This window comes from Meles meles, chromosome 14, assembly GCF_922984935.1.
Source record: "Meles meles chromosome 14, mMelMel3.1 paternal haplotype, whole genome shotgun sequence".
NCBI lineage: Eukaryota > Metazoa > Chordata > Mammalia > Carnivora > Mustelidae > Meles > Meles meles.
This window is the reverse complement of record NC_060079.1, coordinates 63,628,903-63,655,746: the sequence shown is the minus strand read 5'-3', so window position 1 is coordinate 63,655,746 and position 26,844 is coordinate 63,628,903. Positions and strand designations below refer to the sequence as shown.

Sequence of the window (26,844 nt, the reverse complement as noted above, 5' to 3'; positions counted from 1 at the left end):
AAATTAAGGAAAATATCTCTACCTTCTGTGCTGTGACTCATAAGAAATCCATTAAAGGTTTATGTTATAATATCCTTATCCTAGTGCTTTGCTCTTCTCTTGTGTACTGGCCTCTCATTACTTTATGCATTTCTTACCCCAATCTCCTCACAATGACCACTGGGTAAATCTTCACACTGTTTTTCTTTACTTACCATATGCATTTATCTTATATTGCAATTGCTAATATTGTGAACACCTGAACAGCCCTCTAGTTAATCCTTTCAAGATATTGTCCTTTTATTTTATAACATAGAAAGTATATGGCTAACTTCTTTCCATGGTATTTTAAGACCATTTTTTAACTCCAATAAAATAAGAATTTTGAATATACACTTAATATGGGAGAAGGATATTAAAATGTAATGCATACATATTGATTATGTGCCAGGCATTTTAAACTCACCATCCCATTTGAATCCTTAGGCAAATTTTTGCAAAGATTTTAGAACTTGGTAATACTAAAATGTAATTTATCTCAATTCCTTTAATTAGCAATCAATTATTAAATATATTTTTATCAGAACAATTTATATATTGGTTTAGTATATCATGTTGTATTCTGATTTGATTATGCACTTTTCAGAAGGATTGCATGGAAGGTATAGAGGGATGGGGATCCGTTTAAGAAAAGTGACCTAATAAGATAACTCAGAGAATATAAATGTAAAAGAAAATATAGATATTATGTAGCCCATTCAATATAGGAAAACCCATTCAGTAACGTTTCTACCACCAACACATGTGTGCATTTGTTGACAGAAGAAAGAAAAGCAGGGACATATGAGAGAATTTCAGTGGAAAAGAACAACACTCTAAGCCTTTTAATCATTTTCCAAAAGTCATGTAATCTATTCATTTATGCTCTAGTTTGTTCAAAAATGAGGCAAAATGCTCAACTCACTAAAAAACAACAACAACAACAAAAACCTTTGACTGTAAAAGGCATGATTGTCTAACTTCAGTCTATTCCTCATCATATGAAGAGAATCATGCTCCGGAAAGTGTGCCTGGTGTAACCAAGTATTAAAAAGATCTAGATTTATGTGCCCATATGCTTTGGACCTGCTTTATGGTAAAGGCTGAACATTATTGCAGCACAGTGATGATTTGTGATCAAGTTGTGACTGTGATCATAGCCCCAACTAGTTCAAGGAAAGGGCTGCATCTGCTAAGGCACAGAGCTGGATGAGTTGAGTCACCTGAATGAATAGAAATTAAAATAACAACCATCCCCAGGCACTGAAAAGGAGTATTTTTTCTGCCTTTCTCAAAGATTCAGAAATTATGTGCCTAATTCTGCCACCTGCTGGTATGACACAGAACTAAAGGATGACAAAATAGATTTTAATATGAATTTTGCAGGAGGCTTGTATAATTAAGTTTTAACTTATTTTAATAAAGCAGCTCATGTTCTTTCAGGAAAGTTAGTGTGCTTTTCTTAGAATCTATACTTCTTTAAAACATTATATAAATATATTCAATGAGGGAAAATAAGAAATGCTCCAAGTATTTGTATACCCCAAATTCTTTATTTTCCATAGCTGCTTTAAAAACTCGGTATTAAAATAAAAGATTTGTATATAAAGGAACTCAGAAAAGTATGCACACTAAGAGGGTATTTTTATAAAAGATGCAAGTATTAAATTTAAATGTGGCAGAACTGTTAATTAAAAAAAATAATAATAACTCCCATGTCCTTGGTTTTTCCAGCTTCTTGGCTTCCCATGACTTCTTTGCAACTGTGGGCCATGGAATCTTAGCCACAATAGAATCACGTGAAGAGAAACTATTGTATTATTGCTCTACAATGATCATACACATGACTTGAGCTAAATCTGTACTGAGAGAAATTATAGGGACACTGTGTAATTATGGTTTGCAAAGAAACCTATATGATTATAATTTGAGGAATTTAAAGAAATTGTGGGGTTTTTTTCACATTTGGGGACAAAATCTTTGTCTCATGAAAGCTGATTTTTTTTTCCTTTAAAAGAAAGCAGACAATTATATACTCAGAAACATAATTAGTACAATACTGATTAAAGGCAAAAGGCACTTTAAAAAGACCACTTATTAGTCATGCATTTTTTCATTATGTCAAAAGAATATCTTAGGAAAAGGGGAAAAAAAGAATTCAATGAATTTAAAGAAAATCTTATTGTAGCTTATGCTCTATTTTCAACATCTTATCTGAACTAAAATTGTTCATGCTGATTAAATCCAAGCTAGTTAAAAATATTTGTAAAGGCTTTTATGTTTTCTGAGGTAGTTTTGCAGAAAGAGGAGCTTGAGGCAATGGCTTCTTTGATTAAAAAACGTATGTTTTCACAAAATGGTTACACAATATGTTTCACAACCAAATTGCTGATTTTTGCAAATATTTCGATGTTTCCTTTTTCATTTGTTTGTTGGTATCATGTTTGCATAAATGTAAATTTTAGACCTTGGAGTTACTGTTAATACCACTACTGTCTGCCTCTGATTTTCTTCTCTCGTTTTATTTAGTTCACTATGTTCACAGTTCATAGTCAAATGGCAGTGACTGCAAAGGCCCACAAATGGCAGTAATGGCAATGATTGCTAGAGGTGCCACTATTAATGGAGTTCAGGTGATTTCCAGAAGTATATACAGTAAATGTTTCTCCATATTTGTTTCATGGCAATCAAAGCTTGATGTCAAAGGAGCTAGTATCTTGTCTAATGGTACCCTTATTGCTATCCAAGATATCAGCCTGGTGTCCTTTGGTGTGTGATGACCTCATCTCATCTTCATCATCTCTTTCTCTTTTAAAGCCAGAGTTCTTTTCTACAGCCTTTGGAAATATTCTTTCAGCCAAATGGTCAAGATATATTGCCTTTATTCTTTCAAACACAGGTATCCCTGCTTTCTGAATGTTCACGTTATGCTAGCTTGCTTTTAGGAAAGACCTACATTAGTATGGTAAGGGGATTTTTTGTAAAAGTAAAATCTTTAAGATTTCTCTCAGCCAGCAAAAACAGGTACAAATTTCATAAAAGTGAAGTGCCATGATGGGAATTTTCTGAAAGAGGGATACTCTTCACTTAATGCCATTTAGGCTTATGAAAGATTTCATAGGAATGCTCTACCTTCTGACGGGGGAAACCAGTATCATTAAATTCTTTTAGTTATCATTTGCAAAGTCTTATACCTAGAGTCAAATATAGTCCATGGAAAATGGAGAAGAAAATAATTTGGGGGTAAATACTAAGTTCTATTAATACTAAGAACATTATTATGAATTAATGTTCCTCACAAATGAGCATTAAAGTAAATCATGTCACAGTGTATTGTATAACTCATTAAACAAAAAGAAAAGGATCTTCCTTACAGAATGTACTATTTTACATATATACACTTACATATTTAATTTGAGGATTTTCTAATTTGCTTATATGTTATGTATTACATATAATGCTTATGTTATATATACATTTATTTGTTATTTGTATGTATTTTTGTATGTATTTTGTATGCATTTTTTATGTATTTGTGTATGTATTTTTGTACATATGTATACATTTGTATGTATGTATTATTATTATTATGTTATATATACATTTATATATACATTTAATTTTTATTATTTGAGGATTCTCTAATATATGTTATATTTTAATATATAAGATATGTAGTATATTATGCATATATAATGCATAACATGCATATTACATGTATGTGTATATATACATATATGTATATATGTAAATCTTCAAATTTAAGCTAAAGTTTGATGAAGAACAATGTATTGATATAATCTCAAATTAGACAGCTCCAGCATGCTTGTTGGTTAATGTACTTATTAGTTAATTTTAAAGAAGAGAAACCCTGTGGGCATCACCTTAACCAAGTGATCAAATCTAAAATCACAGTATCATTGATACGGTATGTCTAATGAAGAGCATGATGTGAATCTAATCATTAAGAAACATCAGACAAAGTCAGTTTAGCGACATTGTACAAAATAAGTTGCCTGTATTTTTCAACAATGTTAAGGTTAAGAAAGAGAAACAATGTCTGTGATCTGTTCTATATTAAAAGAGGCTACAGAAATGGCATAGCTAAATTCTGTGTGATTCTGTACGGGATCCTGAAAGTAAAACATGATCTATAAGCCATAAAGTTTGTTTGGAAAATTGATATTTAAATACGAACTCTAAACTGTCTCATGGTATTTTATGAATGTTGAGTTTTCCAATTTAAAAAATTGGTTATGTAAGAGATTTCCCTCTTTCCTTGAAAATGCAAACTGAATTATTTAGGGATAAAGGGGCACAATACTTCCAACTTGCAATTAAATGGTTCTGAAAACTAAATATGAACATGCATGTAAATTTAGAAATAGAATTACAAAACAAATAAGACAAACTATTAAAAATTATAAGATTGTAAAAAGTGAATGAAAGTTTATTATTCTTGCAATATTACAAGAATTCTTGCAATTTTGATGTAAGCTTAAACTTATAGCACATCAAAAGCTTTTAAAAGTAACCTCCCTTCTTATAACTGGCCCATTGTGCTCAGCAAACTTTGTGAACCATGGTTTTTTCCTTCTCTTAACCTATTCTCTGAAGGCACTTTGGTCCTTCATTCAAATAGATCCCTAGAAATGTGGTCAGATAGGCCTTCTGCATAAAACATTTATGTATATATAAATATCCTTACTGTGAGCAAAATTTGGTTGATTAAGTAGAAAGGAAATGAGACTAACATTCTGTCAGGGATAGTTAATGGATGTATTAGATTACTGCATTAATTTGAGGGATTATATTATTGTATTAAAAGAGATCTTTTATGTAGAACAGTGATCAAATTTTATGGCATATAAAACATGCACAATAATATGTCTTATCTATTAAGGATAAAAATGTAAATATACAAAAAAATGTAAATATACAAGTATATGATGAACAAAAGTCTCCTTTCTTCCTTCCCAAATTAATAAAGCATAGTAGTAACAGTTTTTATCAACTCTAATTTCCCCCATGAAGGGAAATAATTGGCTTTAATAGTTCTAATTAAAGAAAGCATTCTTAATTACTTTATTTTACCATGTCTTGTTTTTTTTCCCAAGTTAATATTATGTTATATAAGTTACATTTAGAAAAGATAGATGTTAAGAAACTGGTTTATAAATCATTGCAAAGTATTTTCATATTTTGTATAATATAATAAGTATATCATAGTAGTAAATAGACACCATAGTATCATAGTATAGAAAATACAAAGCATGGTTTATTTTGATTTTGGTAAATTGAGAGTTGTTAGTTTGCTAAGTAAATACCTGAAACCAAAAAGCATCTTCAAGTAATTTATTTGTTTGTCTGTCTTTTTTTTTTTTAAGATGTATTCATTTGAGGTGGGGAGTAAGGGCAGAGGAAGAGGAAAAGAGAATCCCAGCTGACTCTGTGCTCAGCAATCTCACAACTCTGAGATGATCTGAGCCAAAACCAAGAGTCAGCTGTTTAAATGACTGCACCATTCAGGTGCCCCTATTTGTTTACCTGTTTTAGTGCATTTGGTACTTAACATTTGTTAGACACACTTCCTAGCATTTTGTGAATATCTATTGCTCTAATACTGGGGATAACCCTATAAGAGAAGTATCTTATTATCCTTATTTTAAACATTTGAAAACAGAGGCCCAAAGGTTTAATAAACGTACTTAATGTCACATAGCTACTTTGCTTTTCAACAATATAAGTAAACATATAGCTATTATTTTTATTTTTGGTACATATACATATTTAATAAAAATATAAACATTCAGCTTGAGGCTACAATTTTAAATCATGTAAAAAATAATTTTGAACTTGAGTCTCCATATCATTAATTACTTTTTGTTTATGGTTCATAGGTTAGGAAAAGAGCTATAAAGATAACTGAGGCTTAAAAATGTCAGCACCTCCCAAAATTCTGAAGGTATACACATCAAACTGTTAACAGTAGTATCCCTCTAGAAAGAAATGAGAATGAAGGCCATAGCTTGGGAACCAAGGGGATGGTCACAATTTACTTTAACTGCCAATGTGAATATTGTTTGAATCTTTTGCAAAACTATATTCCTCTATGAGCTGTGTATTTTAGAATGCAATAATATAGAACAATGGAGAGGTTAAAAAAATGTCAGCACCTCCCTTCTTATATTGGGACATAGAGTTAAATTTAAAATTCAAATAAGTCACTTGGAAATATTTGCATTCTTTAATGAGTATCTATACTTTAATGAGTATCTATACATCTATACTTGATGAACTAATTATCCTTTCTAGAAAATTGTAACTTAAATCACAAAATTGAATATTGGTGAGCTTAACAGTTGGATTTAAGTCTCAGTGACACGAGTTTACCCTTCAAATTTTAGTAAGTAAAATTACTTGTCAATTACTTCATTGTTTAAAATTTATGAATAATCCATTGCATGATAAGTCATATAAAGCAGTTAATATAGAATTATAATACTATTACAGCCAACAGAATTTAGATTAAATAGCATATGACAGTATACAATTTTTGTTGGCAATACAAGACCCATGAACTCATGATTGGAGCCATGAATATCATGAGGCTTGGCAGCTCAGTGCCTACCATGGACCATCAGCAGAGCACCACATCTGGCAAGGAAGAATTTGCAAAGATTTAATTAAATCTTTATCCCATTATTTCATTTGTAAACTCTTGTCTCTTCTCCTTTTGGTACCTTAACTGCAGTTAGCATTCTGTTCAGGTCCTCTGAAAAAACAAATAAAAGCCAACTGAGGATACTGGAGATCATTTCAATTCTTCTGCAAGGATCACCTCTGAATTTATAGCTTTGACAAATTTTTCTCATTTTCCAAGATCTCCAAATGCTAAGGCTGTGGCATATATTTCTGGACCTCTTGACTATTTGTGACAAGAGTCCAAACTAATCTCTACAGTTCTATACCTAATTCAGAATTTCTTCTAGCTTCTAATCCCCACTCAGTTCTCCATCATATAAACTCCTTTAGCTCTTACAAAACACATTTTCCTTTAAACACTGCTGTCAGAGAATCTGAGAAATATTGGAAAGCCTGACTGGTTAATTTACTTTTATCCACATGCATGCCTGCCTAAATATCTGATTCCTCAATCAAAATTCAAGGATGACTCTTTACAATAATCTATCTTTATTAATATTTTTACTGCTATCCCACTGAGCTCTTAGCATTCTTGAACTAATTCCTTCCCATAAAAAACTTCTCTGCTCAGCCCAATATAAAAAGCCCTTTGCCCTTCCTGTGTATTGCCAAACAATACCCTTAGTATGAAATTCTTCCATAACATCTTTTTCATTTTTGTTAAAAATCCTGCCCTCTCCCAGCCTACACTTAGGATTTCATGGAGAGCTCCCTACAACCAGTTGACAGAGGAAGAGAAGACTTCAACCAGTAGAACTGATCTGGATTGCTGGCACCACCTGAAGGTGGATAGCAACCTCTGAGATCCTGCTGAAGATGATGTGCAGAGAAGTCCTCCCAGCGGGCAGAACTTCAGGCAGGACTACTGGTTATTCATTTTGTTTCAAATGAGAAATAGCCAGATGCATAATTTCTGTATTGATTTACGTTATGACTTGGCTTGACTGGTTACTCAGGGACTTGTAAGGAGCATGACTGGAGAATATGTGACAAAGAAATTTGGGCAAGAGTTCTGTGGAATGGCTTTGACTTGGAAAAAAAAATGAAGATGTTTGTGTCCTTTGTAAATACTTACCAAAAGGTGAACTCAGCAGGAAGAATTTTAATAATCAAGTGATTAGGATGATCCATTTTGTGAACACAAGGTGTCCTCTTTTCCTAGACACCTCTGTTATTACCCACTGGGCTGATGAACAAACTGGCACTGGTGGCAAGAATGGAAGTTACGCATGGGTTCAGCAACATGGATTTTCACCCACCAAGGCTAACTGCTGAGTGCCTAATCAATCTGTCAGCAGCAAAGACCAACCAACAGTGAGCCCCCAGTAAGACACCATTTCCTGGGGTGACTGGCCAGCTACCTGAAGGCATGTTGATTATAATGGACCATTTTCCATTATGGAAGAAGGAGCATTTTGTACTTAATAAAATGAACACTTACTCTGGATATGAATTTGTCTGCAAGAGGTCTAAATTAACCTCATGTTTTTATTGGTTTCTGGTAGGACAGTGCTCCCACTTTATTTTCATTTAAAATGTCATGGAAATTTTAGTTCTTTACATATCCATGGACCTAATAGAATCAGTATATTACCATCTATGAGAAAGACAGTTTCAGTATTGATAGAGCCAACTATTCTCTAATCCATTCTAGATTTGATACAAATCTATAAAACTATGCCCATCAAATGTAAATTCCACAAATACAATATTCCAACAGACTTGAATTGCAATTTTCAAGAGGGAAACCTTACAAATAAAAACATGAATTCAATGTTTATAGCAGCAATGTCCACAATAGCCAACTATGGAAAGAACCTATATGTCCATCAACAGATGAACGGATAAAGAAGATGTGGTATATGTACCGTGGAATACTATGCGGCCATCAAAAGAAATGAAATCTTGCCATTTGCGATGATGTGGATGGAACTAGAGGATATTATGCTTAGTGAAATAAGTCAATCAGAGAAAGACAACTATCATATGATCTCCCTGATATGAGGCAGTGGAGATGCAATGGGGGGTGGTTAAGGGGGTAGGAAAAGAATAAATGAAACAAGATGGGATCAGGAGGGAGACAAACCAAAAGAGACTCTTAATGTCAAAAAACAAACTGAGGGGGTCGGGGGGAGGGGGGAGGGAGAAGGTGGTGGGGTTATGGACATTGAGGAGGGTATGTGCTATGGTGAGTGCTGTGAAGTGTGTAAACCTGGCGATTCACAGACCTGTACCCCTGGGGCTAATAATATATTATATATTTATAAAAAAATAAAAAATTTTAAAAAACCTGAATTCAAAATTTGAAGTTATGGTCTCTTTAATTTTTGTAATAAATAATATTTTATTCACTTTATGTGTTATAGTTTAAAATTGACATAAAAATACATAATTTCATTAATAATTTCTAATGACAATATACAGAATGATATAGAGAAAAGTTATATAAAAATGAATTTAAAAATAAAGCAACTGTTTGTGTGTGCTTGCATTTTAATAATCTATTTTGTATTATGTACTCATATATGGGATTATTTTAAATCTCTTCAGTTTAATTTAATTTTACCTTTCCTATATTTATGATTTTTTTGTAAGATTTTATTTATTTATTTGAGAGAGAGAGAGAGAGAGACCACAAGTGGGGAAAGAACACAAGGAGACGGAGAGGGACAGGCAGACTTAGTGGGAATCATGACCTGAGCTAAAGTCGGATGCTTTATTGACTGAGCCACCGAGGCGCCCCATATTTATGATTTTTTTAAATTAAAAAGTGACTCTAGGGCAGCATTATATCATTGTGAGAGGAAACACACACATGCTTTTGCACATTCATCAGCCACCAGGACTTTTCTTCTACATGAACTCATGATTTACTCACAACAAATGTTTGAGGTGAGATTCCTCATTACCATTTAAAATAATAATAATAATCCTGGGGTATAGAGAAGTTAATTAAGTTGAGAAGTTTTATACAAGCATGTTACAGACAGATCTGTGATTCTAACTCAGGTCTTTTTGTCCCCACTGAACTTTTCTTTTTAGCATTCATGTCACTAAAATATATTAATGTATTTAAAGTAACTGTTTTTCAGTATTTTTATCTACAAACAGCAATGTTGTCTTTACATTTGTAGCAAATACTTTTCATATGCTTTGACTCCTGAATTACAGATTTTTCTTCTAAAATTCTATTTTTCTCATGAAACATTAAACTTTACCATTCAAAGAGTTAAGATCAAACCCTTTATAAATGTATATGTACTCAATATTTTCCATTTAATAATATGTTGGCACAGGGGCATCTGGGTAGCTCAGTCTGTTAAGCAGCTGCCTTCGGCTCTGGTCATGATCCCAGGGTCCTGGGATTGAGCCCCAGGTCGGGCTCCCTGCTTGGAGGGGAGCCTACTTCTCTCTCTCCCTCTGCCTGCCTGCAGCTCCCCCTGCTTGTGATCTCTCTCTCACTACCTCTCTGTCTGTGTCAAAAAAATAAATAAATAAAATTAAATAAATAAATAAATAAAATTTAAAAAAATAATATGTTGGCAGTTAACCAGTTCTACCTTTAACAGTTTAGTCAAATCCAGTACTCACATACCTAGGTCTGTGACTTAGGTATGTAACTTAGAAGTTACAATCTACCTGTTACAAAGAACAGTATATATCTAGATTATGTAGTAGATCAGGCCATAAAGAGCTAACAACATCGTGTATTTGTTGGGGTAACCAACAAAAGATGCACCTTATCCAGGTATATTTTATGAACAAAAACAGTCAACACATGATGAAAATATAAGTAGAAATTTTAAAAGGCATTTTAATTATTTCCAGTGATCCAGACAACATCTGCAATGCCTGATGTCTGGTGCCAATGATATATGATGTGTTCTATGTCAGCTCCAGAAAGGATGTTGCAGTTTCATGTGCATTTGGTTTTTAATATTACCTCTGCTTCTTAATTATCGGATGCTTTATTCACTTTCACCTTTGGTATTTTTCCTTATGGTGGAGTTGGAAGTGCGTGCACTAGAAGCCAACACCAGGCTGAGCCACGGAGCTGATATTTGGGTTTATTTTTCAGTCTATCATTCAGCATCATCTTCAGTGTTGTTTTCAGTATCTATTCATGTCATTGGAGGAACAAGCACTTTTCCCAATTATAATCAGAACTGCATTTTGGGGTTCAAAAGTGAAGTTGGGTTGGATATGAAAAGCTAAGGTATCCATTTCCTGGAGTTATTTAAGTTTCCCAAATATGTTTGAAACATCTGCTCATTGGAGCCTAAGGACCAACAGCTGTTTCAGAATTGAATTCACACATAGCTAGGTAAAGTGGGGTGGGTTTTTTTTTTTTTTTTGGTGTCTTTTTTTTTAAATTTTCTCAATAATGTTTCATTCTCTGATCCAAATATGTTAAATATATGTTCCTACTTGTTATAAGCCATCTGAAAAAAGTACTCTGAGTTTTTTCTTAGAATTATTCCTGCCTAAGAAAAGCTGTGTTATCTACTGTACAAAACGTTCTAGAGAAGCAAGACACTCAATTTTATTTTCTCTTTATTATTCCTTAAGCATTCCACCTTACTTTGTTATTACATTAATCATCTGACATGAAAATCGATTCTAAAACATTTCAACACCTTAAAGAGAATTTTCATTTCCTATTTTCTTATCTGTTTGTAGGAGTTAATGTTTATCAGACTTTCCATTTTATCATAACCAAGCAGTGATAGGAATTTTCTTAAATTACACATTATGACAATGAACTTCCCACAAGACAATTTAAATGCAATTTGTTGTGCAGAAAATATTTTCCTTGAAAATGTTAATTGATCTCAGTGTTTAGACATTAATTTAAAAACACAATGCTAAGTAATCAAAGCTAAGAAGACCCTGCTTATATTGTCTCCGAGATATGGTTATTTCCCCATAGTATAATGATCTCTAATGAAAATCAGAAGTCATAAGGACATGGTAACATAATGAATTTTCAGCTGAAAATGAAACTTGTGAAATAGGGATAATAGGAATGTTTAGTCCTTTTGGAGGGGTAAAAAGAGCATGACATAAACTAAAAGCTTGATTGGGGATTAACATACTAATTATACACATATAAGGAAAATATTTGCTCCTTGCACTTAATTGACATTTACTTTAATTGTTTGATGTAATACATCTGTTGGAAGAAATATACTGAAAATTTCTGAGGTAACCTGTTTATATTTTAAGAATCATATCAGTAGGTGCACTACTGAGACTATTTTAGATTTTGTGAGAAACATGTTAAAGACTTGGAGAGTAAATTAAAAAAAATAATCACTAGTATTTCCCTATTTTTACAAATATTCTGAGTCAAACTGCCAATCTGCATCACAAATACACATTTTAAAAAACATATTAAGAGATAGACTAATTCTTTTTAAATAAAAGATCATATCTGCTGAAATGCATTATGTCCTATACACTGTACTAGACATACAATACTGAAAAAAACAAACGTTATTTAAGTGTTTTACATTTCAAAAATGTCAAATGATATTCAAATATTATATATATTAAAAGTATTGTGTATGTATATATAATTTGAAATATATATATATGAAATACACATATGAAGAGACCAAATATCAACTCTAAACAATTAAGCATTTTAGTTAAACATTAAGCCACAATTTCATAATTCTTTTGATTTAGAATAAATTTATAAGTTTTTGTTGAATTAATTGAAATAAAATAATTAAAATTCATATTTGGTACTGGACAGATTTTAATTTATAAGAATTAATTTTATTTAAACTAATTTTACCAGTCTACAAGAATATAAAAACTATAGGTGGCTTTGGAGAGTGCATTTGATTACCTTTATTTTTCAAAAATAATTTTTGAAATCATCTTGAAGATTGATGGACTAAAATTTTCAACTTGCTTTGCTTCTGTTTGCATTGTGTAAATATAACTCCCAGAATATCCGAGAGGACTAGAAATATGAAGATTAACATTGCAGCTCATTTAACTAAAATGAAAATGTGTGTTTCTGTTTCAACTCATTAAATACAGTTCTGTTGCCCCTTTATTTTATTGCTTGGAATGGGAGTTAAAATTTTTTGAAAAAGTAATAAGTTCAAAGACTATATCTTAAAAAAAGCTTATCATTCTAACTTCTCCTTTCCTTGAAATCTGTTATTTCTACCAGGGGAAAAAAAGAAGAAGAAGAAGAAGAAGAAGAAAAAGAAGAAAAAGGAGAAGAAGAAGAAGAAGAAGAAGAAGAAGAAGAAGAAGAAGAAGAAGAAGAAGAAGAAGAAGAAGAAGAAGAAGACAGAAAGAAAGATATTTCCTTTTACTATTTAGAGGTCAGAGGAAATATTTATTTGAAGACCATGACCAGAGGAAAATAGCCAGTGACATTAATTACCAGTGAGTAGAGCAAAATATAAGGAACACTCAAGTTGTTTTTCACCCAGTATATACTTCAGAGGACAAACATGTAAATAGATAACAAAGGAGATTTTGAAATGAAAATGAGCATTACATAACAGTAACAGAGCCAATAAACAATAACATTTGAAACTGTATGTAAATCTGAAAGTAGAATACCTCTAAAATCCTTACAAATATTAGAAGAGGTGGTATTATCAAGGAAAATATGAGTAGAGCAAAAGTGAAGCCATTTTCTGGGGAATCAAAGAAATAGACATGCAAACAATGCATGAATTTATAGAGAGAAGAGGTAGGAATACCTATTTATACAAGATGGCAATATATAGTCCAGGTCAGTAAGTAAAAAGTTCAGCTTATTTACATTGTCTAAGCAGGACTAATAGAAATGTTGACTTGAAAATTTACTGTGGTACTGATTCTTCTCTTCCCCTTACCCCTCTCCAAACTCAATGTAGGATCCTGATTAGTTCTAAGTTCTGAAACAAAACTAATTTCTCTTTAGTGCTAAATACATGTTATTAAACAATAGCATCTCCCATTGGTAAGACTGTCAAAAAAACTATATATGAATGGAGAAAGGAAAAGGGAGCATATCCAGACATATAAATATTTAGCTACAGATTACAACCATTTCCTTGAGTTATACTATCTATGTCTTCAACAAAGTAGTAACAGAGTTCTTTTTTGAAGTCAGGGTAATTTCACTTGTTATGTATCTTGAAGTGATATTTTGATAGTTGATATTTTTGGCAATTAAATACAAATTGAGCCCTCTATCCCTACACTTTGAAGAGTTTTGATCAGGAAGGGATGCTGTACTTTGTCAAATGCTTTTTCAGCATCTATTGAGAGTATCATATGGTTCTTGTTCTTTCTTTTATTAATGTGTTCTATCACATTGATTGATTTGCGGATGTTGAACCAACCCTGCAGCCCTGGAATAAATCCCACTTGATCGTGGTGAATAATCCTTTTAATGTACTGTTGAATCCTATTGGCTAGTATTTTGGCGAGAATTTTTGCGTCTGTGTTCATCAAGGATATTGGTCTGTAGTTCTCTTTTTTGGTGGGATCCTTGTCTGGTTTTGGGATCAAGGTGATGCTGGCCTCATAAAATGAGTTTGGAAGTTTTCCTTCCATTTCTATTTTTTGGAACATTTTCAGGAGAATAGGAATGAGTTCTTCTTTAAATGTTTGGTAGAATTCCCCTGGGAAGCCATCTGGCCCTGGGCTTTTGTTTGTTTGGAGATTTTTGATGACTGTTTCAATCTCCTTACTGGTTATGGGCCTGTTCAGGTTTTCTATTTCTTCCTGGTTCAGTTGTGGTAGTTTATATGTCTCTAGGAATGCATCCATTTCTTCCAGATTGTCCAATTTGTTGGCGTAGAGTTGCTCATAGTATGTTCTTATAATTGTCTGTATTTCTTTGGTGTTAGTTGTGATCTCTCCTCTTTCATTCATGATTTTATTGATTTGGGTCCTTTCTCTTTTCTTTTTGATGAGTCTGGCCAGGGGTTTATCAATCCTATTGATTCTTTCAAAGAACCAGCTCCTAGTTTCATTGATTTTTTCTATTGTTTTTTTGTTTTCTATTTCATTGATTTCTGCTCTGATCTTTATGATTTCTCTTCTCCTGCTGGGTTTAGGGTTTCTTTCTTGTTCTTTCTCCAGCTCCTTTACGCGTAGGGTTAGGTTGTGTACTTGAGACCTTTCTTGTTTCTTGAGAAAGGCTTGTACCGCTATATATTTTCCTCTCAGGACTGCCTTTGCTGTGTCCCACAGATTTTGAACTGTTGTGTTTTCATTATCATTTGTTTCCATGAATTTTTTCAATTCTTCTTTAATTTCCTGGTTAGCCCATTCATTCTTTAGAAGGACGCTGTTTAGTCTCCATGTATTTGGGTTCTTTCCAGCTTTCCTCTTGTGATTGAGTTCTAGCTTCAGAGCATTGTGGTCTGAAAATATGCAGGGAATAATCCTAATCTTTTGATACCGGTTGAGACCTGATTTGTGACCCAGGATGTGATCTATTCTGGAGAAGGTTCCATGTGCACTAGAGAAGAATGTGTATTCTGTTGCTTTGGGATGAAATGTTCTGAATATATCTGTGATGTCCATCTGGTCCAGTGTGTCATTTAAGGCCTTTATTTCCTTGTTGATCTTTGGCTTGGATGATCTGTCCATTTCAGTGAGGGGAGTGTTAAAGTCCCCTACTATTATTGTATTATTATTGATGTGTTTCTTTGATTTTGTTATTAATTGGTTGATATAGTTGGCTGCTCCCACGTTAGGGGCATAGATATTGAAAATTGTTAGATCTTCTTGTTGGACAGACCCTTTGAGTAGGATATAGTGTCCTTCCTCATCTCTTATTATAGTCTTTGGCTTAAAATCTAATTGATCTGATATAAGGATTGCCACCCCAGCTTTCTTCTGATGCCCATTAGCATGGTAAATTGTTTTCCACCCCCTCACTTTCAATCTGGAGGTGTCTTCGCATCTAAAATGAGTTTCTTGTAGGCAACATACTGATGGGTTTTGTTTTTTTATCCATTCTGATACCCTGTGTCTTTTGATTGGGGCATTTAGCCCATTAACATTCAGGGTAACTATTGAGAGATATGAATTTAGTGCCATTATTAGCCTGTAAGGTGACTGTTACTGTATATTGTCTCTGTACCTTTCTGATCTACTACTTTTAGGCTCTCTCTTTGACTATGGACTCTGAAAAACAACCTGAGGGTTTTGAAGGGTCAGGGGTGGGAGGTTGGGGGAACAGGTGGTGGGTAATGGGGAGGGCACGTTTTGCATGGAGCACTGGGTGTTGTGCAAAAAGAATGAATACTGTTACGCTGAAAAAATAAATAAAATGGAAAAAAAAATACAAATTGATTACATTGTCATGATTTTACTTTGTCAGTTAATTGCCAAAAGGGTTACTATCAGTAGCAGTTGATTGTGATTAGTACTAATGCAATTCTTTTTTTCTTTTTTTTCTTTAAGTAGTCTCCACACTCAGCATGGAGCCTAATACGAGTCTTGAACTCAGGACCTGAGATCAAGACCTGAGCTGAGATCTACAGTCAGATGCTTAAACAACTGAGCCACCAGGCGTCTCACTAATGCAATTCTTTAATACATAAATAGTGATGAGCATAGTCAATAGTAATGAGACTCCCAAGAGTTAAGTAATTAATTATGTTGATCTTTAGGATAAACAGAAACAAATAGCATAATGCATGCCATCAAAATTCCATTCATTATGAGCCATTCCTAGTATATTTCTAATATTTGTGGTTTAAACTTAATCACTAATGAACTTGTTACCAATAGTTTCCATATATTAAGTATATAAAATAAAACATTCTATTTTCCAGGCACTGCAAAAAAAAGAAAAAAAGAAAAAGACAAAAAAGATCATTCCTAACACTGTGCATTGTGAAGAATGTAGACAAACAGTTTAGGATTCTATTGCTGTATGACAAAGAAATATTACTTTAGGGGCTTAAACAACACCCATTTATTATTTCATAATTTCTGTTGATCAAGAATCTGGTTGCAGGATAGCTAGACTCTATGCTCAAAGACTTGCAGGCTGAAATCAGGGTGAAGATGAGCCCATGTTTTTTTAGGCAATAAGAAAAATCACTTTAAGCTCATTCAAATTGTAAAAATTCAGTCTCCAGCAGTTATGGGACTTCCTTGTCATGTGACCCCTTTAATGTCATGTGACATTAAAAGCCAGAAATGGAGACTCTTACTCTTGTTCATTCCTTCTCGTGCTTTGCATCTTTCTTTCTTTCCTTCCCTCCCTCTTTCTCTCCCTCCATTCTTTCCTTCCTTCCTTCTAGATTTTATTTATTTATTTGAGAGTGAAGAGTGAGAGGGCAGGAGAGAGAATCTGAAGCAGAGTGAACTCTGCACTGAGTTCAAGGCCTGACCCTAGGCTCAACCTCATGATCTTAAGATCATGACCTGAGCTGAAACCAAGAGTTAGATGTTCAGTCAACTGAGCCACCCAGGCACACCTATATCTTTTTCATTAGGAGGAGCTAAGTTTCTTTTAAGTGATCTTCTAATTAGGTTAGACCCATTAAGGATAATATTACATTTTATCATTAACTGATTTGTGACTTTGAGGATGTCCTCAAATCCCTCCATACCAGCACCTAATCTGCTGTTTGATTTAATAATATAGAGAAAAACTGTATGTACACGAGAAAAAAAGGATCTTGAGGGGTCATCTTATAATTCTGCCTAAGATAAGAAGTGCATTGAAAACCTAAAGAGGTTGAAATTATCCTATGTATTTAACCAGGACTGGAGCATTCCTCCACTGCCCTCTACCAGAATAGAGAAAATCTATATTACAACCTAATTGTACATGGAAATTGATAACACAAATAAATTATTTGAATTTCATTTTTGAAAGAGTGTTGAAAGATTCTTTTTACCCAAATTCTTCAAGGAAAACCAGGATTTCATAAATAGAGAACTAAGGAAATTTGAAAATAGACTAATATATAAGAGTTATGAAAGTTCTAGCACAGTGAGGGGCCCCTTTCACAAAACCTGCCAGTACTCTTACCCATGCATAAATAGCTCATGACATACCAAATTATCCTTATTCCTTGAACAGCCCATGCAGTGTCATGTCTGTTCTATTTGTTCATTTTATTCTTTCTGTGTGAATTATCTAGGTGTGCCCATAAAACTCCTTCTATTTCCAAAACATTTAGCTGATATATTAATACTTGTCTGAAAGTATTCCTTTTTTTCTGGGATTCCACAATAACTTGTTTTTTTTGTTTGTTTGTTTTTTGTTTTTTTTTTGGAATGAAGGCTGGAACACCATTCCCACAATTCATATGCTGAAGCCCTACCCTGCAATGTGATGGCATTTAGAAGTGAGGCCTTGGTAGGTAATTAGGTTGTAGATAAAGACATGAAGGTAGAGCCTTCATGATGGGATTGGTGTTCTTATAAAAGGGGAAGAAAGATCAGAGCTTTTATTCTCTCTCTCTCATATGAGGACACAGTGAGAAGATGATTACTTGCAAACAGAAAAGAATTGAAGTTTTATATATTACACCAACACATAAGAAAAATTACTTGGCTACCAAAACGTCACCTTTTACCATCCATAAAATCATTTCATTTTGATGGACCCTTAGTATTTGCTCATATTTTGGTAAAGTATTACTGTTGGAGGAAAATAAATCACATGGTTTCCAGGCATAAGAACAAAATTCTCTTGGTCATTAAGTAATATCTAATTTCTAAAATAATTATCAAACAGAACAAGATAAGGAACTAAGTACCAAAGGGCAAACCTACATGTTCACACTAATAAAAGTACAGATATAGAAAAATGAGCTTGCTTTCATGTCTTCATACAGCATGGGTGGAATTTTGGAGGCATTTATTTAAAAGTTTAATGCATCCAATATCACATGAAAAACTCTATGTAATCCATAAACACATTTCTTCATAAACTATATGGCATATTATTGGTACAAGTTAAGGTCAAGTGAAGTTTATAGATATACTTGTGTTTCTAACCACTACATCTTGACCATTCCACAAAGAGCATGAAACAGTATTTGTTTGATATTGATAGATTGTCAGAAAAAGACAATCAACTTAGAAGGGTGAATAGTCTAAAAAATTTTAAGAGGAGAACAAAAGGGTGCCAATTTAGTTACTGTAGTGAAACATTTATTAAGGGCAAAGTAATCATGCAAGCTCTCAAGTACACCAAAATAAATAAATGTACTCTTCAGCCAAGTAATAGAAAAATGAAAGATTTGTGAAACTAATTCTGATTATATAAGATTTAAATGCAATAATTTTCCATTTATACTTTTGACAGGGAATTATTTCACTTTTCCAAGATAATGTATTCACTATACACACATAATCTAACTATAATGTCCAGTTATTGATGTAAAAACTACTTTTGGCTCAATAATTTGTTAATTAGTTTATGTTAATTCTCATCTTTAATTTGCATGCTTTGAGTTCTGAGTGCCTGATTTTGTGCTTGTTTCTCTATACTAATCTCACTGGAGCCTGCCAACTTTGAAAACTGGACTCACATTCTGTGTTTTACAAATGAAATTTGTAACTGAGGTTAAGGTAGGTTAAATAAACTGCTCAACATCAAACCACCAATATGTATGTCAAAGCCAGAACTGAAAATAAGTATGACCTGCTTAAAATTGGGGACATATCACAATCTAAACTCATATCCCAATTTTTCTTATTTCTCTCTCAGGTATTCAAAGCTAATGTTAGGATTGTGACATTGTATATGGTGGAAATGAGAAGAGGCAAACAATCTCATATTTGTTGTTTGCCTATATAAAATTTTAAAAAATGAGAATTGTTGAATTAGATGGTATTAGGTTCTTCATCATCATCAATTTTCTGATAAATGGATATGGAAAAGGACATATGTAAACTCCTGTGGCTATTTTTAGTGATATAACTAATGAAGTAGGCATTCTCTAAACATTCAGTTACATTTATTTCATGCTGACCAATCAGTTATTCAATGTGTCAAGCCGGACTATAGATAAAGACAAATATTCTAGCAATATTTTCCAAGAAAAATGTAGTTCCTTTTTTAACATCAAAAACCAATATTAATATTGAAGAATTAAAATCAAATCATCAAAGGAAACTTAATGGAATAGTCATTATGCAATTCTAATTCACTTTTAGCTGCTGCCCTCCAGCAAAGCTCTTACCTATCTCTAAAGGAATAAAAGAGAAATTAACATATTCCCCCAATGGTCCGGAGACTCATTTTCTTAACTTTATAAAATAATAGAGAGCTTTCAAAGACTAGTTCAAATTTCTCAGCTAATACTTGGATTGATTTTACAGACATTAAAAATATTGTAGAAATATATTATGTAACTCTAATTCTTAAAATACATAAGTTAATAGGAGGAAGGGAATACTAAGGGGACAGTCAGTGTTTATGTTCATGTTGTCAACCATCGACATAATACCAGGGCTCAAAAAAAAAAAAAAAAAATCAGAGGCCAATTTGGTAAATCTGCCAGGTACTCAGCTGTTTGATGTCTGAATGTCCTCTAGTCACTACCAGAAAGAATTAAAAGGATTACCTAAAATACATTTGCCCACTCTCTCCATTATTTCCTATCCATGGGACTCTTCCATCTTCTCTGAGTTCCAGTTACCACATAAATGTCAACCCATCCACTTTCTAGTGCTCCCTAAATCCTCCCCTAACATTCATTTTATTTTCACAGATCTGTCTCTTAGAGAATTCCGTGAACTCTTCAAGAATGAGTTGGAGAAAAGACAGCATGAATTATATTGTTTCTTTACCTCATCAAAAAATAGAAGGCCATGGTTTTCATTGCTACATTTTTTTAAACTTATAATATTTTCAGGTATGACATATGGCATATTATAGTTTAAATAAAACTGATGAATCAGCTATAAATTCTAAAGACATAGGCATAAATGAAATAATATTAGTGTCAAAAGCAGAGCAATATAGTCTAAGGAATTAAAATAATCAAATTCACTGGCATAGTGTGAATTTATGGGTTTGAAGAAATAAAAATTTGAACAATTGCAAAAAATTATACTATCATTTCCACATCCAATATTTCAACATTTGAAATTCTCCCTTCAGAGTTCTGATTATATAAGACATATCTATAAAATAAATAGTTTATTATACAATTTTTAAGTGTGACCACTGTACATTCTTCATTGAATGTGATGGTGGAATTTTAAAATATTTTACCTAATATTTGTGGGTTAACAGAAAGATAAGGCCAATTTAAATTGCATAATCTTAGAATGCTTTACTAACTCAATAACCCACGGAAGCAGATAGACAAGTAACAGTAAAAACCCTGTCTCAAAGGAGTAGTATGATACTATGTATTTATTTAATTCATCTGTGTTGTCATGTATTTTTACAATCCCATTTTAGTTAAGACCTCTGTCTGATATAACTGTAGAAATCCAAATCCTGTAATAAGCAACAGAGACACCAAGGGAATGATGAATAATTTACAAAACTATTAATCTTACAAAACTCAGAATATTTCACATACAAAGGCCTTTTACTGACCTTATGTTCACATCAATTTCATTGACCAACATTTTAAAGCACACTACTCTGGATGTCAGAGATTTATTCATTCATAAAATCAAGATTATTGATCACCTACCATGTCATACATACTTTAGATGCCACTTTTGCAATAAGTAGTGAACAAGAAAGAAAAGTTCGCTACCCTCATAGGGCTTAATACATAGATACTTCATTATATCATCTAATTTCTGAAAGTGTTAATATCATGAAGAAAAAGAAAACAGTAAATTATGCAGTGGGTTTATTTGGGTATTGATTTTTAAGTAGAATTAATAGCAAGACTATGATGATGAAGACAACTTTCGAGAAACCCAAATGAAATGAGGGCCCGAGTTACCTGATCAGAATACAAGGTGGAAGTTAGAATGGCCAAAATTAGCAAGACAGGAAACAACGTGTGTTGGAGAGGATGTGGAGAAAGGGGAACCCTCTTACACTGTTGGTGGGAATGCAAATTAGTGCAGCCACTTTGGAGAACAGTGTGGAGATTCCTCAAGAAATTAAGAATAGAGCTTCCCTATGACCCTGCAATTGCACTGCTGGGTATTTACCCCAAAGATACAGATGTAGTGAAAAGAAGAGCCATCTGTACCCCAATGTTTATTGCAGCAATGGCCACTGTCACCAAACTGTGGAAAGAACCAAGATGCCCTTCAATGGATGAATGGATAAGGAAGATGTGGTACATATACACAATGGAGTATTATGCCTCCATCAGAAAGGATGAATACCCAACTTTTGTAGCAACATGGACGGGACGGGAAGAGATTATGCTGAGCGAAATAAGTCAAGCAGAGAGAGTCAAGTATCATATGGTCTCACTTATTTGTGGAGCATAACAAAGATCACAGAGAACAAGGGGAGATGGAGAGGAGACGGAGTTGAGGGAAACTGGAAGGGGAGATGAACCATGAGAGACTATGGACTCTGAAAAACAACCAGAGGGTTTTGAAGGGGCGGGGGGGGGGGGTGGGAGGTTGAGGAACCAGGTGGTGGGTAATAGGGAGGACATGTACTGCATGGAGCACTGGGTGTGGTGCAAAAACAATGAACACTGTTATGCTGAACATAAACAAATAAATAATAATAATAATAATAAAAAGTTTGTGTTTCCAAAGCACAATTCAAGCACACATGTGCACCAAATACTCCTAAAGATGGGACACAGTGACAAATCGATTCCTGAATCACCTGTACTCATTTTATTTACTAGAATTCACTAAAAGATTGCTTAGATTAGTACATTTTCTTTTAACACTGGTAAACACATGGTACTGTCTAATACTGCTAAAAATGAATATTAAAAACATAATAAATAAGAGTAAAGGCCATTCTAGAAGTAATCTCAATATATGAAGTTGGTTAAGTAAAGTATGAAAATACCAGATGGTTTAACTCTAAAAGCCACTAAGTTACAAATGTTAATGAGTTAGAAATGTTTCATTACTGAGATATTAAAAGCAGTAATGACAATAGAATAATTTGAAAGTTCAGGCTCACGTGATTCTCAAAGAGGGGAAATCAACTCGCATTATGCCTTAAGAGTCAGATAACTAAGGGGGCGCCTGGGTGGCTCAGTGGGTTAAAGCCTCTGCCTTCAGCTCAGGTCATGATCTCAGGGTCCTGGGATCAAGCCCCGCATTGGGCTCTCCGCTCAGTGGGGAGCCTGCTTCCCTTCCTCTCTCTCTCTCTGCCTGCCTCTCTGTCTACTTGTGATCTCTGTCAAATAAATAAAATCTTAAAAAAAAAAAGTCAGATAACTAAGGCAGAGAATTATTGCTTTAGCTAAAGTTATACAGCTTTCTCTAAAGTATTAGGGCAAGGACATTGTTATATAGCAAATCAGCAAAACTAGCAAATTGAAAAATCTCAGTTGGTTAGTATCCGAACCTTGATTTCAGCTTAGGTTATGATATCAACATTGTGGAACCGATCCCCTAGTCAGGCTCCATGCTCAGCATGGAGTCGGCTTGTGCCTCTCCTTCTCCCTGCTTTCATGCTCTCTTTTTCTCTCTCAAATAAGTAAATAAAATAAAATTTTAAAAAAAATGGTGCACCTGATTGGCTCAGTCATTAAGCATCTGCCTTTGGCTCAGGTCAGGATCCCAGAGTCCTGGTATTCAGCCCCGCATCGGACTCCCTGCTCAGTGAAAAGCCTGCTTCTCCCTCTCCCACTCCTCATGCTTGTGTTCCTTCTCTCACTGTGTCTCTCTCTCTGTCAAATAAAGAAAGAAAGAAAGAAAACAACAACAAAAAAAAGAAGATGGAAAGATGCAGGAAAGATATTTTGAAAAAAAATCATGAAGTTTATAAATGATTTTAACTATATTAAACACACTTCATACTGGGTATTTTGATAATGAATTGGTGATTAGTACATGAAAATAATAATTAAATATAAGGAAGTTGTAAATATGTGAAAAACAGTACTGGGTGGTTTATGAGGGATACTACTTATCATTCATTGGTTTAAGTCAATATGGTTGAGGGGTACCTGGGAGGCTCATTGGGTTGAAGCCTCTGCCTTCAGCTCAGGTCATGATCTCAAGGTCTTGGGATGGAGCCCACATGGGGCTCTCTGCTCAGCAGGGAGCCTATTTCCCCCTCTCTCTCTGCCTGACTCTTTGCCTACTTGTGATCTCTCTCTCTGTCAAATAAATAAAATCTTTTTAAAAAGTCAGTATGTTTGAGAATTCAAAATACAAGGAATAGCCATCTAAACATGATATTGAAAATATAGAAGAAACAAAAGTCACATGGAACATAAAAAGAATCACACACTATAAACATTCAGGTGCACGTGCCCCTTCGGATCACTATGTTTGTATCTTTAGGGTAAATACCCAGTAGTGCAATTGCTGGGTCATAGGGTAGTTCTATTTTCAACATTTTGAGGAACCTCCATGCTGTTTTCCAGAGTGGTTGCACCAGCTTGCATCCCCACCAACAGTGTAGGAGGGTTCCCCTTTCTCCGCATCCTCGCCAGCATCTGTCATTTCCTGACTTGTCAATTTTAGCCATTCTGACTGGTGTGAGGTGATATCTCATTGTGGTTTTGATTTGTATTTCCCTGATGCCGAGTGACGTGGAGCACTTTTTCATGTGTCTGTTTGCCATCTGGATGTCTTCTTTGCAGAAATGTCTGTTCATGCCCTCTGCCCATTTCTTGATTGGATTGTTTGTTCTTTGGGTGTTGAGTTTGCTAAGTTCCTTATACATTTTGGACACTAACCCTTTATCTGATATGTCATTTGCAAATATCTTCTCCCATTCTGTCAGTTGTCTTTTGGTTTTGTTAACTGTTTCCTTTGCTGTGCAGAAGCTTTTGATCTTGATGAAATCCCAATAGTTCATTTTTGCCCTTGCTTCCCTTGCCTTTGCCGTTGTTCCTAGGAAGATGTTGCTACGGCTGAGGTCGAAGAGGTTGCTGCCTGTGTTCTCCTCAAGGATTTTGATGGATTCCTTTCTCACATTGAGGTCCTTCATCCATTTTGAGTCTATTTTCGTGTGTGGTGTAAGGAAAGAACCTAGATGTCCATCAACAGATGAATGGAAGAAGAAGATGTGGTATATATACACAATGGAATACTATGCAGCCATCAAAAGAAATGAAATCTTGCCATTTGAGACGACGTGGATGGAACTAGAGGGTATCATGCTTAGTGAAATAAGTCAATCGGAGAAAGACAACTATCATATGATCTCCCTGATATGAGGACATGGAGAAGCAACATGGGGGGTTAGGGGGATAGGAGAAGAATAAATGAAACAAGATGGGATTGGGAGGGAGACAAACCATAAATGATTCTTAATCTCACAAAACAAACTGGGGGTTGCTGGGGGGAGGTGGGGTTGGAGGAAGGGGGAGGGGGTTATGGACATTGGGGAGGGTATGTGCTATCATGAGTGCTGTGAAATGTGTAAACCTGGCGATTCACAGACCTGTACCCCTGGGGATAAAAATACATTATATGTTTATAAAAAAAAAAAAATAGAGGGGGAGGCAAACCATAAGAGACTATGGACTCTGAAAAACAACCTGAGGGTTTTGAAGGGTCAGGGGTGGGAGGTTGGGGGAACAGGTGGTGGGTAATAGGGAGGGCACATTTTGCATGGAGCACTGGGTGTTGTGCAAAAACAATGAATATTGTTACACTGAAAAAATAAATCACAAAAAGAAAAAAAAAAGAATCACACACTGCTTCATCTGCAGAGCAAAAATTGAAGAGCACAAGGAATGCCTGATATTTTTCATTGTAAAGCTTTCTGGTTGTATTTTATTATTATACATTTAAGTATTTATACTATTACTCTAATGAAAATAATTATTTTCTGGTTTGAAAAAAAATAATTAATGTAGATTCATAGGATCCACCATATTCCAGGCCAAAAAAAAAAAAAAAAAAAGGAAAAAGAAACATAAAATAGATTTTGAACTCTTGACATATTTTTTTATTCCATGCCACAGTATGATGAAGTAAAATTAAGAAATACAGCTCTTTCTTATAGCACTTCAGAAGTGGTAGGCTCCTTTAGGATAAAGCTCAGCATCTCTTTCTCAGCCTCTGAGAAAGTGCCAGAAATTCAATGAAGTGGATGATAAATCCAAACTTCACAACTTTTATGAGAAGTGTATGGCACAGATGTTGCTGCTAATGCTCTGGGTGAAGAATGGAAGGGTTATGTGGTCCGAATCAGTGATGGCAACAACAAACAAGGCTTCCTTATGAAACAGAGTGTCATTAAGGTTAAGAGTTAAGACACCCATGACCATGTCCACCTGTTCCTGAGTAAGGGGTATCCCTGCTACAGACCAGGGAGGACTGGAAAAAGCAAGCACAAATCTGTATGAGACTGTGTAGTGGATCCCAATCTCAGTGTTCTCAACCTGATCATTGTTAAAAAAAAAAAAAAAAGGAGAAGGATATACCTGGATTCACTGATACTACTGTGCCTCATTGCCTGGGACCCAGAAGAGCTAGCTGAATTCACAAAATTTTCAGACTTTCTAAAGAAGATGACATCTGCCTGTGTGTTGTGAGAAAATCCCTAAAGAAGGTAAGAAAGCTAGAACCAAAGGGCCCAAGATTCAGCATCTTGTTACTCCACCTGTCCTCCAACACAAATGTAAGCATATCACGCTGAAGAAACAGCATACTAAGAAAAATAAGAAAAAGGCTGCAGAATATGTTAAGCTTTGGGCCAAGAGAATGACGGAGACCAAAGAAAAATGCCAGAAATAGATCACCAAGAGACAGAGACTGTCCTGTCTGAGTTTTTACCTCTGAGTCTAAATCCAGTCAAATATGAGATTCTCTCTCTCTCTCTCTCTTTTTTTTACTATTTTATTTATTTATTTGATGGAGTGAGAGAGAGAGAGAGCACAAAGAGGGAGAATGGCAAGCAGAGGGTGAAGGAGAAGCAGACTCCCCAATGAGCAGATACTTAATTGACTACTCAGGTGCCCCCAAAATTAGATTTTCTAAGAGTAGCAAATAGATCAGACATCCAAAAAAAAAAAAAAAAAAAAAGAACTTAAG

At 34.2% G+C, this 26,844-nt stretch overlaps 1 pseudogene; it reads left to right on the top strand.

Annotated features, from left to right (window-relative positions):
- LOC123956089 overlaps positions 1-26,592 on the top strand; it is an 84,668-nt pseudogene extending 58,076 nt beyond the window's left edge.
- The last annotated feature ends 252 nt before the right edge of the window (positions 26,593-26,844 follow it).